Below are 12,749 nucleotides of genomic sequence, written 5' to 3' on the forward strand. Positions count from 1 at the left end.
CACTTCCACTCAAAGCACAATTTCACCTGTCAGCTTATATCATATTCTCACCAATTCTCTCGGGGTCAACGTTTTCACTCATAATTTAGAGTATGTAGTATCACTCACAAGTTTGAGTAGTCTCTCTTTTCCTATCACCTACATACAACACACACACTTTTGAGGTCTTTCGGGTTGTAACTTGACTTGGGTTAGGGTATGGATTATTCAAACAAAAACGGAAAACAAGTGGGTTTTTGGTTCAGAGTAGATGTTACATACTGTGTTTGTTTCTCTTATTTGCTTTGTTTTCTTTTCTTCACCGAATGCCCTTTTTCGTGCTTCTTTCTGAATCTTCGAGTTATAAATTTTTCTCTTTTTTTTCTTTCTTTCTCTCGATTCATCAATTTTTTCTTTTTTGTTCTCGCACTTTCTTGGGCTTTTGGTAGCTTTTGGGGTTTTTACCCCAAACTTAGCTTTTCAACACAATTTGAATGCATTAACATGACTCTGAACAGGGTAAGGAAGTGTTTTTACCAAGGGGTACATTTATGAGATTTAAACAAACAAATGGATACAGGCTCAAATGGGGTTAACGAGGGATATAATTATTCAGGATGGCTAGAAAGGCTCAGGGTTAATTTCAAACAATGTGCCTCAGTGTGTGTATCACGCAGTGACAATCCTAGAGAGTCTACGCAAATTTAGAGTGATAAAGACAAACCTGAATATCGCTCATGATGATCAATGTGTTTGGCTTTTTATGACTCACTCTGTTTGGTTTAGCTTTGACAGGATCCACAGTACTCTTTAGTTTGGTGCGATTTCTTCCTTACTTCGGAATGTACAGGATAGTCATGTCGGTTAAGCTGTATACGTTGCGTCCGATCTTACTTTCAACAGTGTCAACTTCCTGGGGAGATCCTTCACAACAAGCAATGGTGTATGGCGTGATCCTTTCATCCATTCTCAATCGTGATCATGACTATTTCCAACCTATCAACACAGACTTGACACACTCGCAACATAATGTACCATCAAACAGAAAAAGCAAATCTAGAATGCATGAAAGTAAAATAACAAAATAACAAAATACTAAGAATAAAATACCAATAACAGACATAAAATCTCCCCCACACTTGAACTCAATATTATCCATAATTTTTGCGAACAAGAGCGAAGGAGGGCACTCAAAGTACCCTACTGAGGAGGTGGTTGCGGGAAATGCAGCATCAACTGTCGTATCATGCTGCTCATCTCATCTAACATCACCCCCTGACGGGCTTGCTCGATGTCTTGCCGTTGTTATTCCGTCCTCAAGTCACCTATTTCGGTTTGTACCCAACTCCATTGGTCAGTGGACCAGGATGATGAACCCGCCTCGTGTTGGGTGGGTTCCTGATGTGGTGGTACAAACTGCTTAGGAGGTGCTTGAGGATCTTCTTCTTCTGCTTCCGTTCCTTCCACCTGGTCATCCATAAATTACTCACTTGCAGTAAAATGGTCAGTTTCGTGGCCTCCATCCGCGTCGGGGTCAGCACTCACATACAACCCATTAGCACAGTCAGTAATAGCAAGTATGTCTGGATCCGGCAGAGTGATAATAAACCTCTTATGGATAAGTCCGCAATAGTAAGTAGGGGTAACATCAATCATACCTTGTGAAATTAGAGTAGGCATGTCAAGTTTGGTCTTACCTGCAATTGGAGTGTCTTCGAGTAAAACAGCTTGATACCCGAAATGCTCAGCGATTTGGGTGATCATTCCCCCTACGGATATGCCTTCGGAGTCGGCTCGGCCGACTCTGCCCAAATAGTCCGCTGCAAAGGAAGCTACATTGATGCCTTTGTGTTGAGCCATCGAGTACATAAAGAATAGCTCTCTCTGAGTAGTTACCCCTGTGCTATCGCCTCTTCCAAACAGGGTATAGGCTAAATCCTTCTGAGCGTACCTGAAACATGGATTCTGGATGCACGAGGCCTTAGCACCTTTGGAGGTGTAATTCGTCCTTCCGGTGATGGCAATCCATAAATACTTAGGTGAGAACCCGTCTGGGACTGCTCCTGGTCCGTATAGAGAGAGTCAGAGTATTGTTGCTAACTTCTTAACAGACAGCTCATGATATTATTAAACAACCGGAAACGCAAAGTGCCAAAATAATATCTAGTCGTGTCTATCCACCGCTTTTCAAGCTGGAATTCCAACATGCTGAGGAATTCGAGAGTAATGCGCTTGTATGTTGGCACTTCCAAACTCATGAACTCTAGCATTCCTAAAACATAGAACATCCGGTATACCTCCATTTTGAGCCCCAGAGCGTTCAGAGTCTACTCACACATGTACCTCGTCGGCGTAAGTTTGGGCTTCCGGTGAATTTAGTATTTCCGTTCTTGTTCTGGATTGTCAAACACGATGTTATGTGGATTTGGATTCCGACTCGGGCGCTTCCGTGACTTCGCCATTTCCGCGAGCTGTTGCTTTCCGGTGAGAATTCTCCTCGGGGGCATTTTGGACCTGCAAAAATAGAAATTATTTAAACTATTGAGTTAGGAAATTTCGAAACCGTGGTTAGGACGGGGGTGGCGAGTGGAGTAATATTAGTGAAAGGTGTTTTGGCTATAGGTGAGTGGAAGTGGGGGTTATGGAAGGTGTTAGATGGTGGGGTTTTGAGAGAAAGAGAGTAAGAGTGATGAGAGAGAATAATAAGATGGTAAGAGAAAATCTAATAATGATAAGGTTAAAGGGAAAAATTTATGGTTAATGGTGAATTAAGTGGGTGAGTCTTACGAAAAATTCAAATTTTCAAAAAAAAATCAAAATTTTTGCCTGCCTGACACGGGTGGCCGTGTCAGGCTACTGTTTTTAAACAAGGTTGGGGATGACCTTCAGTGCTCCTGACACGGCCCGTGTCAGTTGACACGACCCGTGTCAGCTGACACGGCCCGTGTCAGTTGACACGACCCGTGTCAGCTGACACGGTCGCCCGTGTCAGGCCACTGTTGATTAGGAAATCCTTGTCACCTTCAGTGCTCCTGACACGGCCCATGTCAGTTGACACGGGTGGCCGTGTCATGCCACTGTTTTTCCACTATTTTGTCTGCTTTTTGTGCTTTACTGACATGGCCTGTGTCAGCTGACACGGGTTGTCGTGTCAGGTTGCCCCTTTTTGCCGTTTTCGGCTTTCTCTCCGGTTTAACTGCTGGTATCGCTTGCCATGTTGATCATTCTTTTGCATGACTTAGACTTTTGTTGACGTGATGTTTCCTTCTTGTATAGCCCTTGTGTAAACCTACAAACACACATAACTGATTAGATATAAAAAGTGTGGGTTGCCTCCCACGAAGCGCTTCGTTTAACGTCACATGGCTCGACGGTCCTCCGTCTGCTTAGGTGAGACGGATTTTATCGATTGGACCACCCTCCTGGTCTTGTATGTACAGTTTAACTCTCTGCCCATTCACCTTGAACGTGTCTCCGTTTGCGGGATTTCTTTGTTTAACGGCTCCATGCGCAAATACTTTTTGTATCACAAAGGGTCCCAACCATCGTGACCTTAGTTTCCCTGGGAATAGCTTCAACCTTGAGTTAAATAATAAAACCAGTTGTCCTTCCTGAAGTTCTTTCTTCTGAATGCGCCTGTCATGCCATGTTTTGGTTTGCTCTTTGTATATCTTGGCATTCTCATATGCTCGATTTCTGAATTCTTTCAGCTCTTGTAATTGGAGGATCCGAGATTTACCCACTTTGGAAAGATCGTAGTTGAGGAATTTGGTAGCCCATAACGCTCTATGCTCAAGTTCGAGTGGTAGATGACAAGCTTTACCATAGACTAGTTGATACGGGGACATACCTATTGGTGTTTTGAACATTGTTCGGTATGCCCAGAGTGCATTGTCGAGCTTGATTGACCAATCTTTTCGTGAGGCACTGACGGTCTTTTCTAGGATTTGTTTGATCTGCCAATTTGATACCTCAACCTGTCCACTAGTTTGGGGGTGGTATGGTGTGGCGATTCTATGCTTGACATTGTATTTCCACAGTAAGTTCTCCATCAGCTTATTGAGGAAGTGGGTACCTTCGTCACTAATTAGTGCTCTTGGTACCCCAAACCGTGCAAAGATACAATTCTTGAGGAAATTGATTACCACTTTTGCATCATTTGTGGGCAGTGCAACTGCTTCCACCCATAGTCAACCGCGACCAGAATGTATTTCTTTCTAAAGGACGGTGGGAAGGGTCCCATAAAATCTATCCCCCACACATCGAACAGTTCGACCTCTAACATGGCATTCTGAGGCATTTGATTTCTTTTGGATATGTTTCCTGTTCTTTGACATCTGTCGCACTCTTTTACCACTACTTGTGCATCTTTGAACAGTGTAGGCCAGTACAATCCCGACTGGAGGACTTTTGTTGCGGTTCTGTCTCCGCTAAAATGTCCTCCATATTCTGAGTTACAACATGATTTTAGGATGTCCCTCTGCTCTTCCTCTGGAACACATCTCCTGACCAGGCCATCTAATCCCTTTTTGTAAAGGAATAGATCGTCACACACATAAAACCTGCAATTATGCAAAAACTTTTTTCTTCTGTTAGAGTCAAAGTCATCAGGTATTAGTCCACCTACCACAAGGTTCGCGTAATCGGCAAACCATGGGATATGCGTAACGGCTAGGATACGTTTGTCTGTGAACTCATCCCTGATGGGGTGCGTTTCTTCTGTTTCTTGAATCGGGGTCATCCGAGACAAGTGATCAGCAGCAGTGTTTTCACTACCCTTTTTGTTTCTGATTTCCAGGTTGAATTCTTGTAGTAGTAGGATCCATCTCAACAGCCTTGGCTTTGATTCCTGTTTGGCAAAAAGATATTTTAAAGCAGCATGGTCAGTATACACAAAGACCTTTGATCCCGGCAGATAGGATGTGAACTTGTCAAACGCGTATACCACCGCCTAGAGTTCTTTTTTTGTGGTTGCATAGTTCATTTGAGCAGGGTTCAGTACGTGGCTTGCATAATAGATCACATGCAAGAGCTTCTCCTTGCCCTAGTATTGCCCCCACTACGTTATCACTCGCATCGCACATTATCTCAAAATGAAGAGACTAATTGGGGGCAATAACTATGGAGGCTGAAACCAGCTCTTTCTTCAAGGCCTCAAAGGCTTTCCTACGCTCCTTGTCAAATAAGAACGGTGTATCTTTTACCAGCAGACTAGTAAGTGGTTTGGAAATCTTGGAGAAATCTTTTATGAACTTGCGGTAGAACCTCGCATGTCCTAAGAAGCTTCAGATGCCTTTTTCATTTACCGGTGGAGGTAAGTTTGCTATTACCTCCACTTTTGCTATGTCCACTTTGATACCTTTGTTGGAGATCTTATGTCCCAAGACTATTCCTTCTCGTACCATGAAGTGACATTTTTTCCAATTCAGGATCAAATTTGTTTGATGGCGTCTTTCTAACACAAGTGACAAGTTAGTCAAACAATTATCAAATGAAGAACTGAATACTGAAAAGTCATCCATAAACACTTCCATATGCTTTTCGAGCATGTCAGCAAAGATTGAAGTCATACACCTTTGAAAGGTGGCCGGTGCATTACACAATCCAAATGGCATTCTTCTATAAGCAAAAATACCATAGGGGCATGTGAATGCAGTCTTCTCTTGGTCTTCAGGGGCAACAGCAATCTGGTTGTACCCTGAGTAACCATCTAGGAAACAATAGTAATCGTGTTCGGCTAACCTTTCCAGCATTTGATCAATGAATGGTAACGGGAAGTGATCCTTCCGTGTTGCCACGTTTAGTCTTCTATAATCGATGCATACTCTCCAACCTGTAACATTTCGGGTAGGAATCAACTCATTCTTTTCATTTTTTATCACCGTCGTGCCCCCTTTTTTTGGTACCACGTGGACTGGACTTACCCAAGAGCTATCAGAGGTAGGGTAGATTAGGCCCACGTCCAAGAGTTTTACAACTTCTTTGCGTACCACTTCTTTCATGGCTGGGTTAAGTCTTCGTTGTGGTTGCACTACCGGTTTGGGATCATCTTCCATTAAGATCTTGTGCATGCAAATGGCCGGGCTTATACCTTTCAAGTCCTCAATTGCCCATCCAATTGCACCCTTGTATTTTTTTAGCACTTGAATGAGTTCTTCTTCTTGGACACTCTGTAGACTATAATTGATAATAGCTGGGCATTTTTTTTCAGTGTCTAGAAATACATACTTCAGATTTGTTGGTAACTGCTTCAGGTTCACCCCTGTTTTGGTTCTTCAGTGACATCTGATGGTGGTGGTCTTAGATCTTCCCACCGGTGTGGTCTAGATCTAATCCATTTAGGTAGTTTTTCCATCATAGCGAGCACCTCAGACTCTCTTTCATCTTCATCACTTTCAAAAATGGATAAGCTTAAGACCCGTTTTAATGGTGATTGGGGTCTATGCCTTTCATTTTCTTGAGCAATTACTTGGTTTATTATCTCTATAGTGTTGCTTGTGTCGATATCATCTTTGTATTACATTGTGTTCCTCACATCTATTTTTAACTCTTCATCATAGACCTTGAGGGCCATAGTTCCTTCCTTAATGTCTATCATACATCATCCTGTTTCTAAGAAAGGTCTACCTAATATGAGAGGAATCTCCTCATCTTCCGGCATTTCCAGAATGACGAAGTCAACTGGGAAGACAAACTTGTCCATTTTTACAAGAACATCTTCCACAATACCATAGGGTCGCCTCACAGAGTGATCCGCAAACTGAAGTGTCATTAGAGTATCTTGAACAGAGCCGATACCTAATTTTTTTATAGATGGACAGTGGCATCAAGCTTACACTCGCTCCTAAGTCAATCAGAGCCTTCTTGAATTTTCTATCACCAATAGTGCATGGAATAGTAACCGATCCCCTGTCTTTCTTTTTCACTGGGATTTTCATGCCTTGGAGAATGGCACTGCATGTTTCAGTTAGGATGATCGGTTCCGTATCAGTGGAACGCTTCTTGGAAATGATGTCTTTCATGAACTTGGCATATATTGGCATTTGTTCTAATGCTTCAGAAAAAGGGATGTGGATTTCGAGTTTTTTGAACATTTCCATGAACTTCTCAAAATTCTTTTCATGTTGATTTTTCTTTTTCTGTCTTGGAGGGTAAGGGAGTTTGATTACTGGTTTATGAACCTTCTCTTTCTCCTTGACATGAGGTGGTATTACTTCTTCATCTTGGTTTTTTTCCTTGATTTCTAAATCCACCTCTATCAATCCATCTATTTCTATATCATTTTCCTCTGTTGACTTTCCACTTCGGGTTGTGATAGCGTTAACAATTTTTCATCTGACATCTTCTCTCCCAGGGCTCCTGAGGCATTGGAAATTTCAAGAATACTCATATGAAATTCATGAATATTTTCATCTTCTTTCATCCTTAAATTTTCAAACTTGGAGGTGAGTACATGTAGTCTAGACATTTTAACTCTAGAGGTGCCTTCATGAGTGGTTTTGAGAATGTCCCAAGCATCTTTAGCCACCTCACAATTGTTTACCAACCTGAAGATATTCTTGTCTACTCCATTGAATATGGCATTCAATGCTTTAGAATTTCCAAGGGCTAGATCATCCTCCTCCTTAGACCATTGTTCTTCAGGCTTCTTGTCAGTTGTGGCTTCTCTTTCCTTAGTAATTATTGGACGTACCCATCCTGTTAACACAGCCTTCCAAGCCTTATTATCCAGAGATTTTAAGAAAGCTACCATTCGAGGTTTCCAATAGTCATAGTTAGATCCATCCAAAATTGGTGGCCTGTGAACAAATCCTTCATCTCTCTCCATAGTACCAGAAAGTATTGTCCCTAGATCTCACCTAGAACCAGAGCAGGATGCCTGCTTTGATACCAATTGAAATTCTGGTATCAGATATGAGATGTCGAAGGTAATGTCACGACACTAATATCTGAGTAACACAAACAGGATAAAGATAAAGAATGGTAATGCAAAAGACACAAGCAATTGTTAACCCAGTTCGGTGCAACTCACCTACGTCTGGGGGCTACCAAGCCAAGAAGGAAATCCACTAAATAGAATCAGTTCAAAGACTCTCAGTACACTTCAACAAGTTACAGTCTTTCTCACCTAATCTCTACCCGTGCAATTTCTACCTAAGCACTCTTAGATATGAGAACCCGCTCACTCCCCCTCAATCACACCTGTGATTTTAAACAACAATTCCTTGTGAAAAGAAGACACTTTTCAATAACACACATTTGATCTTACTTAGCAGTTTCAATCAAGTAGACACACACTTGATCTTGCTTAACATCCTTGATCAAGTAGACACACACTTGATCTTTCTTAACAACTTTGATCAAGTAGACACACACTCTTGCTTACAAGCTTATAGTGATAAATTACAACCCACAAATCAGACCAATTCAATCATCTATGGATGAATTGAATGGCTTACAAGTCTCACGACTAAACAAGATACAAACCCTTATATTATCTCAATATTTCACTCAGTATTGGTTGTGTATCAAATCAGGTTTTCCATGTCCTATTTATAGAAGCATTCAGCTGGGCTTGGACATCTTGAAAACCCTAAAACTATTTTCCAATTAAATCTTCTCATAACAGCTGGTTAGATCTCCTTGGGAAATAAGTAAATCAGGTTGTAATCAATGATTGAATGCGCCTGCAAATCAGATCTTCAATCATACAGAGATTGCCATTAAATACGCAATCACATAGCACCTAACATTCACACTGAATGTTCTGTGTACAGGATGTCATGACATCAGGTCTGACATCCTGGAACAATCCTGCATAATTCCATTTATAATTTCCAGCAGGTACATAATATCAGATGTCATGACATCGTGTATGACATCCTGAAACAATTCTGCATAATTATGTTTTTAAACTCCAGCAAGTACAAGGTATCTTATGTTAAGACATCACATGCAACATCTTGTGAACATTCTTTGTTTTACCAAAATTGCTGCCAACACTTAGAACCAACAAACTCCCCCTTTGGAAAATTTTGGCTAAAACATATATCTGTCCTTTTTGTTCACAAGAAAAACTATCAGCAGTTAAACAATAGTTTAAGCAGCAGCAGAAGCAAACATAATTACTAGTTATAGAAGCAACTACTAAAACACACAAATGCACAAGGGTACTTCTTCTCCCCCTAAGTCTGTTCAATACAAACATCTCCTTTGACAATAACAGCACCTGTAATAACAGCACTTGTAACAATCAGAGTCACTCTCTGACATCTGCTCCAACATCACTTGTGCACCATATAACATCACTTGCGCACCACATCAGACATCCTCTTTGACATCTGTAAACAAAACAACATTCTGTCTTACATCAAACACATCTCCTTCAATAATAGTTGTTCATCTGTTCAGCTACACCAACACATACATCTCCACACAGCTCCACATAAACATTTCTCCCCCTTTTTAGTCAAAATTGACCAAAGGTGACCAATTAGACAAAATAAATGTCAATTAGCCTAGCAGAGAATGTCACAATAGATGTCATAACATATAACATGTTAAAATATAATTGTTAGGAGAGACAAACCATCATTATACACAGCTGTGATAGCTGAGATAATGAGAAATCCATGGAACTCATAAAGAGCCCAAATGTTACATAAAGGCATCAGTAAGGACTGCCACAAATTACACACATTAAAACTGGAAAAAAAAAACAAATTCTTCAGCATAAAAACACACAGTCTTCATATCAAGGGAACCTTCACAGCTCAGTCTGAGGAAGAGGCATCATCTTCACTTTCAGAATCAGAGTTGCCACTAGATTGAGCATTGGACCTCTCACTTGAGGTATTGGCATCTGAATCCTTGGTATCACCAGCCTTCTCCATCTCTTCCTTCTCTAGGTTACTAATAAGAACCTTCAAAGCCTCTTTCCTTTCCTTGGCAACCCTAATACCATTATCCAGTTCCTTACAAGTTTCCTTTAATTGATCAATCAAGCTACCTTGAGAGGCATGTCGCTCCCCGGATTTCCCGAATCCAAGTACAAACGCGAAAAGAGTGGCGCGGAAAAAAGAGTAGAGTCGCCAGCTATGTACTTTTATCCCAAGAGGAGGGAAAGGTAGTACTGCATAACCAAAAGGGAACGGATAAAACAAAGTCTCGAACCAAAGAAAACCGAGTAAGGGGGCCGGTTACGTGAAGGGAAGGTTATCGCACCCCTTCACGTCTGTGGTACTCCACAGGATCCACGTTTTCTATTTATGTTTAAAGTGTGTGTATAAAATGTTCTATATATGATGCGAAAGAGAGAAAATCAAAGTAGGGAAAAGAAAGAGTTATTGCTCGCATAGGCCCTACCCTGCTGCATACGTATCTCAAGAAGGATTGAGAATCAGAGCACCGTAGCTCGGCTAACCTATGTGTTTGTTTTTTTATGATGAATGACGTTACTACACAATCTACCGGATGCTCGACCTTTGGAGACTTACTCACCTGTAGTAGAAGGAGTTAACGTGTTCTTAGGAGAAGAAAAATCAATGAGTTTGTTTGTTTTAGGAATGCTCATGCAAAAAGGAAGTCCTAGACGAAGGAACCGTGCTACCTTAATTGACATGCAAACGAGAGACTATACGAAGCCTAGCAATCCTATGGGGAGACGATCACACCATACAAAACAAACATGCATAAAATAAACACGCCAACAAGGGGGCTCAAACATACGTGGGTAGGGCTTTAGTCAAGAGGGGGCATATCAACCTCGACAAACAAGCCATGGAAAGGTAATCAAATGGGCTCTTAACCACTGACATTGAACGTCAGGGTGAGCAGATCAAGCGAGTAATGAGGATAAGACCTCATAGCTCTTAACCCTGGATAGGGTGAGCTCATGACAAAAAGTGGGGATTCAGAAAGGTGGAACCCTCTCCACTGACTGACCGGACAAAAGATCTTGGGCTTTTGTTCTGAAGCATTGACACGTAGTGTGATATTAAAGAACGACGCACTGAATAACGGGGGATTGGCTACTAATCCCCTTTATCCGTCAATTTCCTCTTCATGGAGGTCTTTAGCATTGGTGCCTCTTCTTGGAGGTCTTTGGGTACAAAAGTAAACACACAAAAAACATTGCCTCCTATCGAGGTCTTCCAGCTAAGAAAGCGGTAAAATACAGGAAAATATGTAAAAGGGATCGAGAGATCTACCACACGGACAAAGGTCCGAAGTAACAACAACTAAAGAAATAAGAAACCCAGATATCTCTCAGGCTAGCACCGTCAAAGAAAACAAGTCAGCAAAGCAATCAGAATAAATCTCCAAATGGTATCCCACAAATAAAGTGGAATACCAAGCAAGCTATCTCTTCAAGAGTCATGTGAGCCCTCACAGAAAAAACTCAACAAACAGGTTAGAGAAACAAGATAGGGTGCAATTAAGAGTTGCACCAAATAAGAGAATCACATGAATCATGCCATTAAAATTCACAAAAAGCTCACAAAAAGCAACCAAGGGTAGGAGGGCTAAACCTCTTGTCAAACAAAATGCATTAAAAGGGTATCAAAACTCAAAGTCAGGGGGCAAGGATCCACACATCAAGACATGACATACATACTAAAACATGTGCCCACATGCAAAACCTAATGATACCCACTCTTTCAAATTCACCCATAATACCTCATACATTCAGAAATTTCAGGTTGAAAGTATAAAGTAGTGGAAATAGAGCATACCTGATTTGGGAGGATCGATTGAAACTGAATTGCACCGTTGGCTTTGCAGAACAATCTTAGGGTTTATATGAGAGGGAATTGGTTCTTTGCAGATGATTTCCCTTCAGTCTCTGGAGGTTGCTCTGAATTAGTTAGAATCTCTCTCTCTCTTTTTTCTTTAGGGTTTTGTTCCAAGGAAACCTCACAGTGTTTTCCGCTTTCACCAATTCTCCTCCTCCTCTTTTTTTTCTTTACTAAAATTTCAGAATTTATAACTTGATTGTGGGCTCAAATGAGAGAGGTCCAAGTCCAAGATTTTTCTGTTATATTTTTTTCTCAAAACGCGTGGGCTTCGCCTAGCAAGCATGACAGTTCAGGAAATTCCTTTGAGCGCAGGTGATTCTGGTGGCTTTTCTTGGGACCCGCTAGGCGACCCATTCTGCTTGCCTAGCGAGCATGATAGCTCATGAACAAACTTTTGCTCCTTTGAATGATGAATAGACCCTATTTGAACATGTTGGAAGTAACTCAAGTCATTCCCTGACCATTTCACCTTTAGTTGACCAACAGTTGACTAGAGGTCGAACCCCAATTCAGATGAACTTTGCTGAAATGCAATATGAAATGTTAAATGACCTAAAAATGAATGCATGAATGAGGAGGGCAAATTTGAGGTGCTACAAGGCAGGCTCCTTTCTTGCAGATGTCATGACAACATCATTGACATGGCTTCCTTCAAACAGCTTGTAGTGAATGGATAGTGGAGGCTTTCTTCTGCTGGGAATGTCACTTGTGTTGAGAATTCCTGGTTGCTGGCTTAAGATAATCCCACAGATGATAGATGGAAAGGCAATGGGCAGCTTCACTGCATTTGTGGAGGCATGTCTGACAATTTGATCAAATATAAACCTTCCAAAGTCAAAATTTATCCTAGTTCCAATAGCATGAATGATTCTTCCAAGACCAACAGAGATGGTTGAGATATGATTAGTAGGCACCCAGTTGGCTGAACCAATCTTATGTAAGATGGCATATTTGACAGTTAGATTATCAGCT

The sequence above is a fragment of the Lathyrus oleraceus genome, chromosome 5 (genome assembly GCF_024323335.1).
Source record: "Lathyrus oleraceus cultivar Zhongwan6 chromosome 5, CAAS_Psat_ZW6_1.0, whole genome shotgun sequence".
NCBI lineage: Eukaryota > Viridiplantae > Streptophyta > Magnoliopsida > Fabales > Fabaceae > Lathyrus > Lathyrus oleraceus.